The following is a 21,254-nucleotide window of genomic DNA, read 5'->3' as shown; positions in this document are numbered from 1 at the left end:
GCTGATTGATTGGGTTAATGAGGGACTAGAAAGAGGTATCCTTAACCCCAAAGAGGCAGATTATATTGTCTTACATGCACCTAAAATTCCAGTCTTATATACTCTACCTAAGATCCATAAAGACAAGGTTAACCCTCCTGGTCGACCGATAATTAGTGGAATAGGTTCCCTTTTTTCCCGTCTAGGAGAGTACCTTGATGGTTTTTTTAAACCACTGGTTTCAGCAAGTCCATCTTATTTAAAAGATAGTAGGGATCTGATTGTGGCACTTCAAACTTTACCAGCCACCCGAGTCACCATTATGGCCACTGTGGATATCCAATCCCTCTACACAAATATCAGACATTCTGATGCCTTAACAGCCCTTCGATGGGCGTTAGGTAAATTTTCTAAGCTAAAGAAGGTACAAATAAATTACCTGATAAGGGGACTTGAACTAGCAATGAAAAATAATTACTTTTGGGCCAACAATCAATTTTTTAATCAGGTGGGCGGTGTAGCAATGGGAGCGAGATATGCTCCAAGTGTCGCAAATATTGTTTTGAATAAGTGGGAACATGAGACAATTTTTTCAAACAGACCAGAATCTCTGCATTTTTACAAACGCTACATCGACGATATTATTCTCTTTTGGGAAGGTTCTGAGGAATCTCTCGAGATATTCATCGCCCAAATGAATTTAAACAATTATGGACTTACTTTTGTAGCTGAAATCAGCAAAAGTCTGGTAAACTATTTGGACCTTACTATTAAAAAGAATGACCTGAAATTTGAAACACTTACCTACTTTAAATCTACGGACCGGAATGGGTTTGTACCCACTCATAGTTGTCACCATCCCTCCTGGATAGGAGCAGTCCCGAAAGGGCAATATATGAGGTTAAAACGGAACTGTGATAATAACGATGATTTTGAGACTCAGGCTAACATACTAACCACCAGATTTTTAGAAAAAGGTTACTCTGAAACTACACTAAACCAAGCGTATAACCAAGTGGCAGTTCTCGATAGACAATCTCTATTGGTCCCCAAACCGAGAAAAGAGTATAAAAATGAAGTACCTTTTATTAGTGGATTTCATAGGCAATATCGACAGGTAGAAGCTGTGTTTAAACGACATTGGCATATTTTGAGGAAGGACAAAGACTTGATCACATCCATCCCAAAGGTGCCAAAGTTCATTTATAAAAGAGCTCCAGGCCTCAGGAACAAAATTGCTCCCAATGTTCCTGATCCACCAAAGAAATTGGTGACCTTTTTGGATGGATCTGGTTTTCACCATTGCACTAGGTGCAAAGCGTGCAGAACTACACGGAATCCTGGTGATAAAAAGAAAAAAATTGAGTTCAGTTCTAATGTAACAGGTGAATCTTTTAAGATCAAACCCCTAATCACATGTGGATCTGATCATGTTACTTATGTGCTCGAATGCCCATGTCATTTACAGTACGTTGGCCGGACCACTCGCCAACTTAAGATCCGCATTAATGAACACCTAACAAATATTAGAAAAAGTTTCCCTAACCATAGTGTCTCAAGACACTTTGCCAATTACCATGGAAGTGATCCTAGTTTATGTAAGTTTTATGGCATAGACAAAATAGAAAGAAATTGGCGAGGTACACATATGTTACGTAGTGTTTCCCAAAACGAAATGAAATGGGTACACAGATTACGTACCATGCAACCTTTGGGACTGAATGTGGAGCTGGACCTCAATTGTTTTCTAACCGATGATTGAGTGTTCTATCCACTTTTCAGTTTCCAGTCTCTCACCCCTTCTTATTCATTTCCCTCTTCTCATTTATGCACAAAATTTTTTTTTTTAATTATATTTATTTTTATCTAATTATTTATAGTCGTCAGTGACTATTTAGGATTGTTAGATATCTACCTATGGTTTTATTTATATAATTTATTGTTGTACGCTGGAATTTGGTCGGGGCTAGCCAATAATGCGATCCCCCTCTTGTAGAGATCATCATTATATGTAAATACTCCATACTTAATTGGAGGTAAGATCTAATTATTTTGAATACTCTCTAATCTCCATTCATCCATATTACATGTCTGGAGGGATTCAGTGACATTTGTGATATATCACCAATTATTGTGAGATAATTCTTTTTACCCTGTTTGAATCCGGTTTTTATATATATGGAAAAATATATTTTTTTATATATATATATTTTTTATAATTATATATATTTATTTTTGGTTTATTTAAGTTGATTTTTTATTAATAATCATTTTTAGTGATCACGATCGAATTTCTATGGAGTTAAGTCATATTGTTTTCTGGCACTTATTGTTGAATCTGCACGTCCGGAGGGATGCGAGATCTGTATTTTATTTAATATGTATTTCAACAGTGTAATACTCTTGAACTCATGTTACTTGGCCATTCTATATTTCTGTGTATCTCTTTAATTTCTTGTCTAAATATGATTAATGTAATGTAATTTACCTACGGTGTTATATTTTATTGATGACACACGGCACCGAGGCTGTATCTGCAATTAGTTTCAGCCCACCAATCATTGTGTTTTCTTGACTACATATACCATCATGCTTTGTGACCAGGCACGCCCCCCTGATGACGTTAACATAACGAAACGTACGTCGGAGGCAGCCTGGTCACGTGACGTACCCCCCGTGCTTTGGACTGTTGGAGAGATCGTTTGGCTGTACATGTGAGCGGCGGCTTTCATTCCCCAGCGAATCCTACTTAAGAACCGCTTTTGAGCGGTGACAGGTCCGCAGCCTCAGTGCCGGGTGGGCACCCCCTAATGTAAGGAGCCATTTGGCTGATTTTTATGTATATTTTAAATTTTAATTAAAATGGTATCACGCTATTTGGCTATCTGGCCTCTCTTCTTTTACATACAATCCCGTGTGAGGTTCCTGGAGTTGCAAAGTGGTCTGTCCATATCTTCATGTGTTGCAGGCACAATTCTGCATAAGCTCAGTTGACCATCTTTTTCATTAAAGGGGTCAACGAGCTCTGGTAAGAGCAAACCTTATCTAAAGCACCTTGGGTGGAATTGATAATTATATTGAAGCGGTGGTGGCATTTCTTCCTTCACAGAATTATCATCACAATTGGACTTTGTTCACTGTTTTATTTTATTTATATTCTTTTGATCATATTTGAATTCACTCGCGTGGTTTCAAGTGCAGCTTTGACTGCAATTGTTGGGACTCATTTATATATATTTTTTGTGTTATTTATGTTGCAATTTTATTGTTAAACAGACACTGTGTCACGGCACCATACTTATTGTGTATGGGCCTAGCGCCCTCTATTTATATTTTATCATGTCCACATATCACTTGTGTTATTGAGGAGCAGCTTATTATTTATTTATATACACTCTCAATATTTGTATATATTTACAATTATTTATATATAATTTTAATTTTTCTTTATATATATTAGTTAGGCGCGGAATTTCACTTTACACACCTGTGGGCTTTATATACCCCTCTTCAGCGCGTGTATGAGTCATCAGTACACGTGTGTTTCCCGCCTGAACTCACATGTACTTCCCGCTCAAAAACACGTGCAAATCCCACCTAAAATCACGTTTTTCCCCCTCAAAAACATGTGCCTACTGATTCCTTATTTAAAACTATGTAACCCAATTTTTTTTTTTATTATTATTTGTGATAGCCACAATCCCATGTAGTGGGCACTAATAATGCCCCCTTTTTCATTGGTGATCTTTTGACCTGTACAAAATCGTGGCAAAACCGCGGTAAAATCCAGCAACTTTCTGCCTGAAAACTATACGCTCAGATGTGAATGCAGCCTAAAAGTTTGAGCTGAAAACATATCAGAAATGCCATCTGTGTATTTATGTTCTTGCATGTTTGTGTGTGTATAAAGCAAGTACATACAGTAATAACTTCCAAGGAGGTAAAGGCAAAAAAAGCTGTATGAAAGGTAAACAATGACTTTGTGTCCTTTATGTTACTGAGTTGTGCCTTTCAGGAAGCAGAGGTGTCTGTGCTTGGGTTATTTTTATACTAGGTGCTTTTCTTTAGTGAATCACATGCAGAAAAACAACAAGGTTATATCACTCATCTGCAAACTTTGCTCTGTGACTCTCAATATTTAGCACACAAAAAACACTTCTTCCAAGCAGAGGTGGAGCACCAATACATGCTTAAGAAAACCTGTTACCACTTAAGGACTTTCAGGTGAAAGCACAGGAATAATAAGTGTTTTAAAAGCTTACTTGCAGGGTTTTTCCTTTCTATAAATTACTTTTCATTTAAATGTAATGTGCCTCTGAATTTGCTAGAAAATTTAAGAAGAGTAAATTCCCTGGCCAAACCCAGTCCGTCCTTGCACGTCAACGCCTTCTCCTCTTCTGGGAGGATCTAATTACTTTCTGTGCTGGCCTAGCTCCTCTACCCTTCCCTTCACCTCCCTATTTAACCCTTTACGTAGTTGTAAAGGGGAATAATATAGAGAGGGTGATTTATTAAAACTGGAGCGCTTGGTATCTGGTGCAGCTGTGCATAGTAACTAGACATGGGCTCGGGTGTGTTCTCAACCCCATGTGCTTATTCTGCCAGAAAGCCGACACTGCGCTAATCACAGGCAGTGAGACATTTCCCGATCTGTGGACTGTGATTAGCACTTCCTGGTGGGATCGGGCACATTTTGGTTGAGAACACACCTGAGCTTCTAACTTCAGCATGTTCAATCAAAGCGTAATTCCACCCACAAGTGGAAGCTCCACTCATCTGCCTCCTCCCCCCCTCCGGTGCCACATTTGGCACCTGTCAGGGGGCACATACCTGTCATAAACAGGTACCTGCTCCCACTTGCGCTGTTCGCATAGGGCAGTGTGAACTGCCTGTGAGTCCTATGCGATGCGGGTTCCCGCACCATGCAAGCGCAAACTGGCACTCAGGGCGACTTGTTATAACATAGCATATAAATATATGATTTAACTGTTCCTTTTCAACAGAATAATTTTGTCCCTCTTAACTGTGTGAGAAAAACATGGAAATGTGGGTAAATCTTATACACATAAACACATGTTTTTTCCTTGTAGTTAGGAGGGCTGGGCTGGAGGGAAGCATTTGTCTTTTAGACACATGTCCCTTCTATGACACTGCAGTGAGAGGACAGCCCATTGCAGCATTTTTTGGACAACTGGGACCAATAGTACTTTACCATTGGTCCAAGACTCCAAGCTGTTCATTGAGCTCAGTGTCTCTGACAAGAAGTGAGGAGAGGCACTTTGAGCTCATCCTCTCAGTCTGCTGCAAACAGAGCGTGTCAGCTTGCATTTAAAGCGGAGTTCCACCCAAAAGTGGTACTTCTACTTAATCCACTCCTCGCCCCCTTACATGCCATATTTGGCATGTCATTTTTTTGGGGGGGGGGAGTGGGGGCTTCAGGAGGAGTGGGACTTCCTGTCCCACTTCCTCCTTCCGCCGAGGGGCTGCTAAGGCGAATAGTCTAATCACCTTTCTGCAGCCCCTCCCTGTAGGCGATCGCCTGTCCAATTGGATGGCGCAGCACCGCTCGCGCATGCGCAGTGACGCTCACGCATGCGCAGTGGGTGCCCGGCTGTGAAGCCGAAAGCTGTCACGGCCGGGTGCCCACACTTGGAATGAGGACGCCGGCCGGAGAGGGGGGGAGAGGAGCGGACCCCCCGGCCGGCGCGTCGCTGGAACGTGGAGAAGGTGAGTGTATGTTTATTAAAAGCCAGCAGCTACACTTTTTGTAGCTGCTGACTTTTAATAAACATAAAAAATGACTGGAACTCCCCTTTAAAGTGGCCGCTCTGTATTTAGCTTCTGACAGGCTGCTCAAGGAGCCCCATATTTCTGGAACCATAGGTCGTAGGAGTCCCAATTTTTACATTGGTGAGGCCCTTGACTGCACGTCCCTGGTGTGTCCCTTCCCTCTAATCAGCTCTCAGAACTTTCCTCACTGATGTAACTTCAGCTCCCTACACCCTAATTTTCAGAGCTGAGAGATCCTGTGTTCATTCTGCACTTTCAATGGATGTACGGGAAAGGCAGCTGTAGATAAAGCTGGATTGCTTGGATTAAGCTGGAGAGTATAATTCTCAGAGGGATTCACTCTCCTAGTACTTGTGTCAACTAAAGCTGGTCATAGCCATGAAAATTGACAAAGATTGGTCAGATACACTATATTACCAAAAGTATTGGGAAACCTGCCTTTACACGCAGGCCCGGATTTACTCCCTTTGCCTCCCCAAGGCCAGGTCCTGTACAGTACAGGGGGGGGGGGTGTGTTGCTGCCAAAAATGACATTGAGCATTGGGGGGTGCTGCTGCCGAAAATGACAAAATGACAGTGAGAACCGGGAGGGGGGTTGCTGCTGCCAAGAACTATCTCACCTCCTCTTCCCTCTGTTTTTTCTCCTCTCACGATCCGCATGACAGGGGGGAACTCCCGATATGAAAGTGAAAGTGTCCTCTCCTCTCAGCCGCAGTGCCGCCCCTGCACCCACTGCCCCCCAGAGGCCTGGCCTTGTTGGCCTTGTCTGGAATCCGGCCCTGTTTACACGCACATGAACTTTAATGACATCCCAGTCTTAGTTCGTAGGGTTCAATATTGAGTTGGCCCACCCTTTGCAGCTATAACAGCTTCCCCTCTTCTGGGAAGGCTGTCCACAAGGTTTAGGAGTGTGTCTATTGGAATGTTTGACTATTCTTCCAGAAGCGCATTTGTGAGGTAATGCACTGATATGAACGAGAACGCCTGGCTCACAGTGTCAACGTCACAAGAGGTAGGTTCTCCGGTTAGCGTCACCGGATGGCCACGCCGCATGGCTATATAAGAAATGGCAGACAGCAGGAGCCAACACAACGGAGGCAGCCAGCATCCGAGGAAGAAGGTTTTTTTTTATTTTTAGCGGGTCAGCAGTGGCAGAAAAAGAAGGCATCACTGGAGAGAGAAGAGGAAGAAGACCAGAAAAAGAAGACGCGTTGGAGCTACGACGGGGGGCATTCTTCATTTTTTATGAAAGACTTGTCAAAAACCATCTCTTGTTTTTTTGTAACACTACACTGCTTTTTTTTTTTGGGTACAATGTAGATAAAAAGTAAAAACAAACTGCGCTATGTGATCCACATTAACTTAAATCAGCAACTCCGCTGTGAGATACACACAGTCATAAACCACAATTAAAAAAATAGGGCTGCACTAAACATCAATATAAAAAACAACAATAATGAATGAACCAACAGTTATTGATTAGATCCCAGTTGGAAACTTAGTATAGTCCAGTGTAGCCAAACCTTGGCACTCTAGATGTTTTGGAACTACATATTCCATGATGCTCAACTCCACTGCAGAGTGCATGAACATCACGGGAAATGTAGTTTCAAAACATCTGGGGTGCCAAAGTTAGCCATCACTGGTATAGTCCATAATAAAGGTCCCACCACTTGTGAAAAAAAGAAGTGGAAAAGTGTATGTCACTTTAAAGAAGCCAAATTTGCTTTCAATTGATATGCACAAAGGGGTAACCCAAAAAGAGAAAGCTTGCCATCGTCTAAAACCCTATATACACCTTTTAATATTGAATAGGTAACGCACATACATTAGAGGTGCATAAAACAGCTTGTCCTGGAAGGACAGAAACACAGAAACACCTGTCCTTTCAGGATTGTAAAACAGCATGGTGACATCACAATCTGACGTCATCCAGGGGATTGTGATGAAACGCGTCGGTAGGAGGGATGTGCTGAGGTCATCGCGCTGTTTTACGATCCCGGAAACACCCCCCCATTTTGAGGTCATGTGGCCTCGCTCGTCCTCACCCTTTCATGACCTGCTGAATGCTTGGATTAGGGTATTGTATGGGCCTGGAGGGGACCCCACGCTATTTTTTTTCCTGATTTTTTTTTTATGCCAGCAATTTTTTTTTTACATTTGGCTGTCAGCTGACAGCTGATGACTCATTGGTTGTTAAGGACACGACCCGCTCCTTAGAAAGCAGCTACATAAAAAAACACATAAAATGCATCAAATATCGCTTTACAAATGCAACACTTGCATTTCTGGTGAAGTTTATTACACGCAAAACGCAGGTAAAAAAAATCCCTGACCCTTTCCAAAAATGTACTGCCTGCAAAACACAGAGATGTGAACATGTACCATGGGAAACCATGTTAAACGGACTGTAGAGCGTTTCTAAAAAATACAAAACGCACTAAAAAACGCATAGGTGACAATGTAGGGTAAGTGTTGCTGCATTTAAATGTATATTCTTATATATATATATATATCCATAGCTCTCTCTCTCTATATATATATATATATATATATATATATATATATATATATATATATATATACTGTATATAGATATAGGTATATATATATATATATATATATATATATATATATATATATATATATATTGTGACAGGAAGTCAGGTAAATCTGGGGGTGTTGTCACAGACGGGAGATACATTTCTGCCTTGTTTAGAAAATTCACCAATTACTATCAGGTGTTGGCTTCAGAGGTAGCCAGAAAGGTTTAAGTACGTTGGATAGCTTCAGCTGTTCAGAATGAGAAAATTAAGGCCTCTATAAGTTGTCCAGAGGATTACTACTGAATGCTGCATCCCGAGGCTTGTTGAGTTAAGGAGAGCAAGTGAGCTGAGGAAGACTTCTGAAGGTGAAGTGGTTATTGATCTTTTTGCTGTGTGATAAGAAAATCAAAAAGACTATTTTCTGCTGGAAGACCAGCAGTGTCTGCCCAGCAGTAGGCTGTGCCAGACTCCATACGTAGGTTCCTGTGTTGTGAAGGTAGACGGCCCAAGTGACCAGGGTTTATTTTATGTTTTATGTTTGTTTAGGCTGCATTCACACCTGAGCGTATCGTTTTGCGGCGGTTTTTACCACAATTTGCCGTAACAAAACGCAGCGTAAAAATAACATTGTTCTCTATGGAGATGGTTCACATCTCCACGCCGAACGCCGAAACGCCGAACGCCTGAAGCTGAAAGAAGTCCCGGACCCTTTTTTGTCGCGCGTATCGGGCAGCTTCGGCGTTTCCCATAGCTGACAATGACCTATACAAAACCGCGGGTAAAAACTACGCGTTTTTTCGCGGAAAATCGCAGTACAAAATGCCGCAATTTGTCGCGGCAAATCGCGGTACAAAACGCCGCAAATCGCCTACGTGTAAATGAAGCCTTATGCTGTTTGGAAGCTTGCACTTGTTTCCAGCAATATGGAAGAATAAACCATAACCCTTGTTTTTTCAACCACCCACGGCTGCCTCTCTGTATAATTCAGTGTGTAGTGAACCCACTCAGGAGGTCACACCCCCCCCCCCCCGCTATTGAGCTAACCCCTTACAATATATAGATATATACAGTGCTTTAAGTGGGCCAAAAGAGGTGCCGGTACTCTATTAGGCGCCGGTGCTCCCCCCCCCCCCAAAGTACAAAGTACTACCTTAAAAAAAAAAAATGTTTAACAGCAGAATCTAATGGGACCTGGAGGGGGGTCTTTTTCTAACAGTGTCCCATGGACAGTCTATTAGAAAGTGTCCCCTCTAGGCCCCATTAGAGACTACAACCGAGTCTAATGGGACCCCCTCTGTGTGCCATGACTCTCACCCCTGCCCAACCTCTCACAAAGTAGAAATAAAATTGTAGCGCTACTCTTACCTTAACTGTGGGTGCTGTAGCTGTGGCTGGCTCCCACATCCTCTGTGGCTGGTTCCTGTGGGTGGCTATCTGGCACCTGTTGGTGTCTGGCCTGGCTCCCTGCTGTGGGTCAGTGGCTGGCTTGCATGGTGCTCCCTGCTGTGGTTGGGTGGCTGGCCTGGCTCCCTGCTGTGGGTCAGTGGCTGGCTTGCACGGTGCACCCTGCTGTGGGTGGCTGGTCTGGCTCCATGCTGTGGGTCAGTGGCTGGCTTGCACTGTGCTCCCTGCTGTGGGTGGGTGGGTGTCTGGCCTGGCTCCCTGCTGTGGGTCGGTGGGTGGCTGGCACAATGCACCCTGCTGCAGGTGGCTAGCCTGGCTCCCTGCTGTGGCTGACAGAGAGGGGGTGGGCTGACAAAGGGAGGATGGGCTGATAGAGGAGGGGTGGGCTGACAGAGAGGGGGGTGGGCTGACAGAGGAGGAGTGGACTGACAGAGAGGGGGGTGGGCTGACAGAGGAGGTGTGGACTAACAGAGAGGAGTGGGCTGAGAGGGGATGGGGGCTGACAGAGGGGGGTGGGCTGACAGAGGGGAGCTGACAGAGGGGGGGATGGGCTGACAGAGAGGTGGGTGGGTTGACAGAGGGGGGTGGGCTTAGAGGGGGTGGGGGCTGACAGAGGGGGGGTGGGCTGACAGAGGGGGGTAGGCTGACAGAGGGGGGGTGGGCTGGCAGAGGAGGAGTGGGCTGAGAGGGGGTGGGTGCTGACAGAGGGGGGGTGGGCTGACAGAGGGGGGTAGGCTGACAGAGGGGAGATGGGTTGGCAGAGGAGGAGTGGGCTGAGAGGGGGTGGGTGCTGACAGAGGGGGGGTGGGCTGAAAGGGGGGGGGGTGGGCTGACAGAGGGGGTGTTCTGTGGGCTGACAGAGGAGGGGTGGGCTGACAGAGGATGGGTGGGCTGACAAAGGGGGTGTGGGCTGCCTGACATAGAGGAGGATGGCTGACATAGAGGAGGTGGTTTGACAGAGGAGAATGGCTTAAACGGGGGGTGATGGTGACAGAGACCTCAGAAATACAAAGCGCCCTAGGCCGAGAGGCGGGACTCCAGCAAGTGGTCACGACCAGCCGCATCCACACGTGACCAGCTCCGCCTCCGTCGATGATTTGCAGGGCGCTCGCAACACAAATGCCCTGTGATTGGCCAAACAGGGTCATGTGCGGCCGTACGCTGTGGAATTCTGGGACATGTAGTCATAAGTGCGAGGCTCGGATCATGACTCATGATGCGAGCCTCACATCATGACTACATGTCCCAGAATTCCACAGCGTGCGGCCGCACATTAACCTGTCCGGCCAATCACAGGGCTTTTGTATGGCTGCCGCCTACTGTATTGAAGTCGACTTCATCAAAGAAAAAAAAAAACGGCAGCGAGAGAGACACGGACGCCGGTATTTTGTGCCCTCCCCCAATGTTGCGCCCGGTGCGATACGCCAGTGCGTTCCGGTACGGGAAACCCACGTACTGGGCGCATGGAGAGGTGCTGGTACTCTCCAGGGCCATTTTTGGAAGTGGCGGTACTGAGTACCGCTGCGTTCCGGCCCAGTTAAAGCACTGGATATATATAAATATACAGTATATATCTATCTATATATATATATATATATATATATATATATATATATATATAGAGAGAGAGAGAGAGAGAGAGAGAGAGAGAGAGAGAGAGAGAGAGAGAGATAAATATATACTGTATATATATATATATATATATAAAGCTTCACGTTATTTTTTTTCTTTAGAGTGGTAAAACATGTTACTTTGTCTAGCTTGTGACCAACTGCATCACTGTGGGCTCTCTTGTTGATGGCAGGTTCCCTTTAATTTAGCTGACTTTACTGTAGCAGGAAAAAGCAGAAATTGTAGACCATTGTTACACGGATGAAAAATTGGAAATGTTTAGAAAGTACGGATGTACATGTTTCCTAGAAAAGGAAACAAATAGTAGGTTTGCTAAACTGTGTATAATACCTTTTATGGTTGCACATAAGACAGATACTACTGTTAAGCAAAAAATAAGCCTTAGAGCATCCGTGAGAAAAAACGATCAAAGAACTCAAAGCAGTAGTATTTATAAACCACAGCAGTTTAGTGTATACCGCAGTGCTAGTTTATTATTAGTATTGTGGAATGTTTTAGCAAATGTGTGGGAAATGATGATATTTAAATGCTAACAATAAACTTCTCTCATTTGTTCTCTTTTGGTGTAAATATACTTTTAAATTATTTCTTTAAATCTATTTGATAAGTGCAAAAATACGGGTAGCATAGTGGCTTAGTGGTTAGCACTTCTGCCAGTAAGTCTGTTGTTTTTCAAAAGAACAAGCTGTCTTGCAGATTGTATCAGTTAGGCCCCGTACACACAGCCGAGGAACTCGACGTGCCAAACACATCGAGTTCCTCGGCCAGTTCAGCACTGAAGCCGCCGAGGAGCTCGGCGGGGCGAGAGCTCCCATAGAACAACGAGGAAATAGAGAACATGTTCTCTATTTCCTCGCCGAGCTCCTCGTCGGCTTCCTCGGCCGAAAGTGTACACACGGCCGGGTTTCTCGGCAGAATTCAGCCAGAAACTCGGTCGGAAGCTGAATTCTGCCGAGGAAACTGGTCGTGTGTACGGGGCCTTACAGAGATGAGACAAACCATCCAGCACTGACAGGGGTGCTTACAATGATTGTTGTAACTGCTTATAAAGTGTTAGCTGGAGTTTGGTTTCAGTTTGTTAGTGTATTTAAATCTGCTAGTACATATAACACTTCCCTCCCCCCGGACTGACAATGCTGTTGCCCAGAGGTATGTCTGTTTATCCTTCATCCAGAGTGGGGGCACTCTAATACAGGTGGTGTGTTACTAGCCAGATCACCAGGTGAAAACAGAGGGAAAAGAGCCTGTAAAAGAAAACAAATGCAGCCACCACATCTAATGATTGGCAAGCTTCAATATATACAATTTTTTGTTTTTGGGTTTAATACAGCTTACAAGTCAGGGAATGGTGTACAGTATTTAAAGTAATGTGCGAGTTGTCAACACTAATAAATTCACTGAGCAAATTTATAAACGCAACACTTTTGTGTTTACCCCTATTTATCATTAGCTTTAATGGGTGCTCCCTCCCTAGAACAGGAAGTCTGTTACTTGGAGGATCACATGGTAGACATAAAGAAATAATTGCCATTCCCATAAAATAGAAGATTGCGGCTACCACATCTAAAGACTGGTAACTTGCAACATATTATAGTTCTGTTCTTGATTCTAGACCAGGCATGTCCAAAGTCCAAATGTGGCCTGCATTTTTGTTCCAAATGGCCTGTCTGGTAATTTGAATTTAGCAGCTATGATTAAAGCGGAGGTTCACCCATAGCGCAGACTTTTTAGCCTTAGATTCCTGCTCGTTTTGTCTAGCATGGGTGCTCAACCTGTGGCTCTCCAGCTGTTGCAGAACTTCAAGTCCCATCATGCCTCTGCCTTTGGGAGTCATGCTTGTAACAGTCAGTAGCTTGCAATGCCTCATGGGAATTGTAGTTCTGAAACAGCTGGAGAGCCACAGGTTGAGCACCCCTAGGGGAATCGGCTATTTGTTTTAAAATATGAGCTGTACTTACCCGTTTACAAGATGCATCCTCTCCGTCGCTTCCGGGTATGGGCTGCGGGAATGGGCGTTCCTTCTTGATTGACAGTCTTCCGAGAGGCTTCCGACGGTCGCATCCATCGCGTCACGATTTTCCGAAAGAAGCCGAACGTCGGTGCGCAGGCGCAGTATAGAGCCGCACCGACGTTCGGCTTCTTTCGGCTACGAGTGACGCGATGGATGCGACCGTCGGAAGCCTCTCAGAAGACTGTCAATCAAGAAGGAACGCCCGCTCCCGAAGACCCATACCTGGAAGCGACGGAAGAAGATGCATCTCGAAAACGGGTAAGTACAGCTCATATTTTAAAACAAATAGCCGATTCCCCTAGACCAAACGAGCAGGAAGCTAAGGGGAAAATGTCTAAAAATAAATAAATGGTTGAACTCCCGCTTTAAGCACTAATTTATAGTGCGAAACGCCTCAACTGTTTTACTCCCATGTAGTGTGCTGTGACTTGTAGTGCATTTTTCCTTTTTAAAATAAAGACAACCATCAAGGTTTTTTGGAGTGCGGCTGTCCATATTTTCTTTTTCCATTTGTTGCCTTGTGCATTGCCAGCATCCTTGATCTCCTGAGTCCATACTGATCATCCTAACACAATCCACCTGGAGTGGTAACTTTCTTTCTTTCTGGTAATTTGGACATATCTTTTGTGGCCCCCAACAAATCCCTGAGCGCAACAAAAGATATATATGCTGGCTGCCTTAGGGAGGACATGGAGGGGGCAGGATGAGTTCTGTACAGACAGGAGAATCTCCTGTTTACCCGGCGGCCTCTGTAATAGGAAGTCCCGTCTCCTGAGCTGCCATTGGATGACTGTTCTGGAGGCGGGACTTTGTATTAAAGAGGCTGCCGAGAAAACAGATTTTCCTGTATGTGATGTGTTGGCGCTTGTCCCGCCCCCTCCCTGTCCCCTCCGAGGCTGCAGATGGGCATGGATCAGGCTACACTGATGGCAGTGGTGAGTCTGCATTCATGTCAATGCGGGTGCTGCTTTTATGTCAGTGGGGTACTGCATTCATGGCAATACCCATTTGTGACAATGGGGGTGCTGCATTCATGGCAATAGTGAGGCTGCATTTATGGCAATGATGGGGCTGCATTCATGGCAATGGTGAGGCTGCATTCATAGCAATGGGGGTGCTGCATTCATGGCAATGGTGAGGCTGCATTCATGGCAATGAGGGTGCTGCATTCATGGCAATGGTGAGGCTGCATTCATGGCAATGGGGGTGCTGCATTTAATAGTGCCTGCATTTGATTGGATGAAGGTGCTGTACAGCTGACAGTTTTATTGACTGCTCCTTTGAGTTTTCAACTAAAAGGTATCAGATGGAGTGGTGCAAAGGGGGCGCCACCTACTATAATAGAATTTTGGCAGGGTCATTAGGAACTGCACAAAATATGCTCAGTGTACGGTAAGCTTAACGTAAATGTCTTTTGTGTGATCACAACATATCTCACAAGACATGACAGAACGAAAATAAATTGTTCCGATTTAAATTATTTGAATTATTAAGTAATGGGGTTGTAAAGTCAGAAGGTCTTAATGCATTCTGGGAGGAGCCAGGAGCACAGAAGAGGGACTTGAGAAAAGGAGGATCAGGGCTGCTCTGTGCAAATCCACTACACTGGGCAGATATAACATGTTTGGTGTTTTTGTAGAAAAAAAAAAAAAACGAGACTATACATTCACTTTTTCTTTTCTTTAGGTAAATTTGGTAAATTGGTTAAAGTCGTTTTTGGAATTTGTTTTGTTCGTTTGTTTTCTAATCTGATTCAACTTTTCCGAATTCTACCAAATTTAATTCAATTCAACCAAATTCAGAAAATGTTAATCTGTATTTGAATTCAAATGTTTAGATTCAAATACGGCTGCAGAATTTTTCAAATCTTATGCCCTGTTCACACGATCGGTTCGTCTGATGAAAACGGGCCGTTTTCAACGGACGAACCGATCGTGTGTGGGCCGCATCAGTTTTTTTCCCATCGGTGGAAAAAAATAGAACCTGTTTTAAAATTTTCGGATGGTGAAAAAACCGATAGAAAAAAACGATCGTCTGTGGGGAAATCCATCGGTCAGAAATCCACGCATGCTCAGAATCAAGTCGACGCATGCTCGGAAACATTGAACTTCATTTTTCTCAGCACATCGCTGTGTTTTACGTCACCGCGTTGGACACGGTCGGATTTTTAACCGATGGAGTGTAGGCAAGACTGATGAAAGTCAGCTTCATCAGATATCCGATGAAAAAATCCATCAGTTCGTTTTCATCAGACTAACCTATCGTATGTCCAGGGCATAAGAATTGCAATATGTTTACATTTGCGTATCCAAATTCTAATTGTATTTGAATTTCATTATTTCGTACAAATTTTGTTTTGTTATTTCGGAGGATTCGTTTACATTTGTTACTATTGTGATTCGGAATTCGAATACATCTGAATTTCCAAATAACGAAAAATTAGTCCAAATTTTGATTTGGAACAAAACAAATTGCAAATGTCTATAGCTCTGAGGACAGCTTGGAGAATCTCTGAAGCTTGTGGGAATCACTGTGCTGCTCCAAAACCCTTAGAATGCACCAGATTGTATTCAGTATTTGCATCTGCTAATGGGTGTCTAGCCAAGTAGATTTTGGGTGAATCTCTGTCCATTGTTGGCCAACGGTTTTGCAGCCTGTTTCCCCCCCCCCCCCCAACAGAAAGTCTCTCCTGATTTTTCTTCATCAAAAAAGGACCTTGCCCTGGTTAGCAAGTCTCAATGAACGTGCTACTGCGACATCTGGTGGCCGTACTGGGATGATAGAGGGTGTGTTTTGTATACAGATGTTACCTGTGTGCAGTTAAAGTATTACTAAACCCAGGACCCTGCATTCACTATATCTGGTCTCCCACAATACACAAAACATGGAAATGCAAGTATTTCAATAAATATAAACCACTAAATACCTTTTCTCATCAGCAGTATATATATAGCAGTATTGTGACTTCAGTTTCTAGTAAACCTTGTAGGAGGAGTTTTCATACTGCACTGGCCCTCTGTCTGGACATGTTCTGGACAGTGCTGATTGGCCCTGTGCTGATCACATGCACCCTCCCAAGAAAAACAAAACTCTAGCAATACACACCAAACTGAGCATGTGCAGCCCGTCCACTAGGGATGAAAAAATAAATACATTTTTTTTTGAGTGGAAGAAAAGGAGGATAAGAGAGACAGGATCAAACAGCCTTTATACACAATGCAAAGTATTAACCCCTTAGGTTCCACAGTGAGTATAAGCATGCTTTACTGCATATACAGACTGGTTTTACTGTTGTGTGTTTAGTACCACTTTAAGATACTTTGGGTTCTCACAATGATATGCAATAATACACCGGCGTGCTGGTCAATTTCTGATATATGTTAATGTGAAAACTGACTCAATAATAATAAATAATAGAACACTGATCTACAATCAATAAATCAAATGCAGTGTAATAACTAAGGAGGACAATCCTCATTAAATATGCAAACGATATAAAAATTTATAATTAATAATGATTGGAGAAACAGTCCTCATTTAGTGTACAAAAATAGCATAAAGGTGCAGAGCAAAGTGTACACAATGTGCAAAAAAAGCAGTACAATATGTGCAAAAAATTCAGGGATAAAGTGCAATAAGCGCCAAAAAGTGACAAGTGATATAAAATTCCATAAAACCAAAATAAACAAACGAAGAAGCTAATCAGTAGCTGCCAACATAAAAAGGTGTTCACACACAAAAATAGTAAAAAAAAAGGTAAAGGGATGTGGCGCTTACTCAATAGCAATAAATAATAGAACACGGAACTACAATCAATAAATCAAATGCAGTGTAATAATTAAGGAGGACAATCCTCATTAAATATGCAAACAATATAAAAAGTAATAATTAATAATGATTGGAGAAACAATCCTCATTGAATGTGCAAAAATAGCATAAAGGTGCAGAGCAAGGTGTACACAATGTGCAAAAAAAGCAGTACAATATGTGCAAGAAATTCAGGGATAAAGTGCAATAAGCGCCAAAAAGTGACAAGTGATATAAAATTCCAATAAAAAAGTGATATAAAAATTAATTTTTTTTTTTAAAAATTCAAACATTCAAAAAAAAAAAAAACAGTTCATGGAGAAAAGGTGCATGTGCATAAAGCAGTGAAATCCAATTCCTCCCAATGTTTCCAACATCCACGGTGCGCTAATGGATTGCCCCAGCCTCTCACCTGAGGTGAGAGGCTGGGGCAAACCATTAGCTCACCTTGAAATTTTTTATACCACTTTTTTATGGAATTTATTATCACCAGTCACTTTTTGGCGCTTATTGCACTTTATCCCTGAATTTCTTGCACATATTGTACTGCTTTTTTTGCACATTGTGTACACCTTGCTCTGCAGCTTTATGCTATTTTTTCACATTCAATGAGGATTGTTTCTCTAATCATTATTAATTATTACTTTGTATATTGTTTGCATATTTAATGAGGATTGTCCTCCTTAATTATTACACTGCATTTGATTTATTGATTGTAGATCCGTGTTGTATTATTTATTGCTATTGAGTAAGCGCCACATCCCTTTACCTTCTTTTTACTATTTTTGTATGTGAACACCTTTTTATGTTGGCAGCTACTGATTAGCTTCTTTGTTTGTTTATTTTGGTTTGCACATTAGTATCCTATTCTTCATGATCAGTGTGTAGTATTTTTTTTTTCTATTAAAACCCATTGACTGTTAAGATTGTATACTAACACAAAACTGTTACATGCCTCCCTCTGCTGGTTGTTTTAAGAATAGCACAGCTGGCAACAGCGACTGTATTGACTGTATTTACATATTATAAAGAAGAAATAGAAAAAAAAAGTTTGCAGGGCAGTATAGAGCAACCATTCCAGTTATAGCAAACTGCACTAAAAGGGACTTAAACTGGAACGCCAGCAGTTTTATGGAACAGTACGATTTCCATAACCAGCATCTGTGACACCGTATTCTAGCATCACATATTTTGGATGTGTAATTGTTTTTTTTTAACTTAGCTTGCCCTAAATACAGCAGCAGCACCCCAATCTAATTAATTTAGTAATCAGTAGGAAAACTGACCTAAAATACCGTATTAATAGTTTTTATCACCCCAGGCAAATACAGATATAGTTTTGGGCATCTCCACAGGGAATGGATTAAAACTCCATGGTCCCTAGAACATCTTGTGCATACAGTATCATCCCTCACTCCCATTTTACATGCACCCGAAAGGACTATATAAAGTTGGGACAAGCGTTGCATAACATTGAGAGAACAAGACAACCTGCAGAACCTCCTCCCACTATTCTTCTTCAAATGTACCTAAGTTAGGGTGACCAGACATCCCCGGTTTCCTCGGACAGTCCCCGGTTTGAGGACACTGTCCCCGGACCAAGTCTGTCCCCAATTTTGTCCCCGGATTGGATTTGAACAGGGGCTGGGGCAATTTCAAAGACAGTCTGTGCAGAATTAATAAAAAAAATCTGAATTGCACACCCCCACTCCTACTAGCTTAGGGGGTGTATTTTTTTCCATTATCTGTGCCCCTTTCTGATGATCATGTGCTGGTCGGAGCGGAGTGAATATTTCTTCAGTTTCAGGGGCATGCCGATCCAGCTCCACTCGCATGTTCTTCTGCCTTGGCTCAAGTCCCTGCCAGCCGCCTGCCTCCTTATTTACTTGCCTACCCTGGTGGAGTGATCTTCCTCCACTCCCCACCCAGTATTAGCCGGGGGCCCGGAGAGTAGGACTTGACGGGCTGTTAGATGGTCGGTGGTGATGGGCAGAGAGTCGCTCTTTGCCGTCATTATTAGTAAAAAAATTAAAAATATGGCCACCGGATTTCATTTTAAAAATCTGGTCACCTTAACCTACGTCCCTGTCCCAATTGCCCATGACTCCAGTCGGGAAACCCCATAAAAATGTAGACGACAACATTGAGTAATAAAAAAGCCTTCAAGTTGGGAGACCTCAGCCATATAATTAAAAATGGAGGTTGGGGACTGTAACCATGGTTCTCCATCCGATTGTGTCTTAATAGCATGCTGCAATTGGAAGTAGTAAAAGCACATTGATTGCGGTACCTGAAATCTTTCTTGTAAGTCAGTAAAAGAGGATAAGTTACCATTGAGAAAGATATGCTTCAAACATGTGACCCCATATTTTTGCCATCTAGCCGCACTATCTACATTCTACAAGTTGCAGTTCAGGGTAATATCCATTATCCCAAATAGGCCTGTAATTAGTGAAACCAGTGACGGCCTGTAATTGTCTGGTCTTATTCCACACCTTTTGCATGATGCATAGGTGTGCACAGTCTATTACATTAGGGTGTGCACCCCAAAGCTCAAACACACATGCATACATATATATATATATATATATATATATATAAGGCAGTAGGGCAATGGACAGTGTCAGTAGAACAGTTGATGGTGTCAGTGGGCGGGGACTGTTGTCAGTTTCTTTTTATTTAACCACTTTCTTACTGTGCACATATACCCCCTTCCTGCCCAGGCGAAATTTCAGCTTCCGGCACTGCGTCGCTTTAACTGACAATTGCGCAGTCGTGTGACGTGGCTCCCAAACAAAATTGGCGTCCTTTTTTCCCACAAATAGAGCTTTCAGGAGACGCAATAGTGCTGCCGGGACGAGGAGACCCACGGACATTGCCCAATTTGGCTCGCCTACAAAGTGTGGTGGTTCAGAGGGTTGCCACTGAGTACGGGTACGAATACCCTTATATGCCACCCCCTCTCCTTTACCATATTGATCAGGAGAGAGAGGGATAGTGCCGACACGCTGTATGGGAGCGCTTAAATGTCCCAAAGTCAGAACGTGAGACCCCTTATGCCTTTGTCTGTGTGGGGAATCGTTTTGAGGACTGTCTCAGGGACTGGAGCTGGGGCAGACATATTTGTCGAAACCGGGTCGTGTTGAAGTGCCCTGGGAAGAAAGATCAGACCTTCTCGTGACATCAACGACCGCAAGAGGGGATACTGTTTTGTTACCTGACCCTCGATTCTATAAGTAGGTCAAATGATTGCTTTGCCTGACCTACTTACTTTTTAGAAGTTCTGGACAAGGGTTTGCCCCATTCAAGTTGTGTTTTTCTCCCTGTTTCCCCTTTCCCCCTGGCCTCTCCAGGTCCACATCACGGCTTATGTGAAGAACTTTGGGGGGGTTGGGTTCAGTCAGTTAGAGGGAGTACTTGCCAACTTCTCCACAGCAGCACCGGAAGATTCAGTGAGAAAATAAATGTTTCATCTTTTTACTGCCCTTTTGCTGCTACTTCTTTGCAATTGAACTTGGACTGCCACAGTACCAGCGCACTGACCGCTAGGGGCAGTGTTCTGCAACGTTTCATTGCAGGACAAAAATTTATATTTGGTTTAGATATTTATATTTCTCGCAACAGAGTAAAGGGTAACTCCATGGGAGGAAAGGGAGATTTTGCGTTCGGGCCCGAGCGTGCAGTCTCACTTCTGACCTTGGAGAATTGTATATAGAAATGTTCTTAAAATATTAGGATGTATATTTTGTATGCTCTCTTTTATATTTTTATGCAGGTTCTGGACCCACCTATTATCAACACTGCGGAGAATGGGCAGCATAGATAGATAGGGCTGTGTATGTGTGTAATGTCTTATGTTATTTAAATTGCCAATATTGTAATTTAATGTTTACAATTTTGTTTCCTCTTCTTTTTCCTACTTTTTCTATACTGTTAGCAAGTATCAGGCTGGCATTCAGGCTTAAATGCCTTAGGACACTGGGGACAGTGTCATTTCAAGTGGGGGGAGTATGTAGCACCCCCTTACTTTCAGTAAAGGCACTACGCTAAAGTTAGTGGGGAATGAGAGAGATAATTTGCTCTCA

Source organism: Rana temporaria, chromosome 2, assembly GCF_905171775.1.
Source record: "Rana temporaria chromosome 2, aRanTem1.1, whole genome shotgun sequence".
In the NCBI taxonomy this organism is placed as follows: Eukaryota; Metazoa; Chordata; class Amphibia; order Anura; family Ranidae; genus Rana; species Rana temporaria.
Note: the sequence above shows the minus strand (reverse complement) of the source record.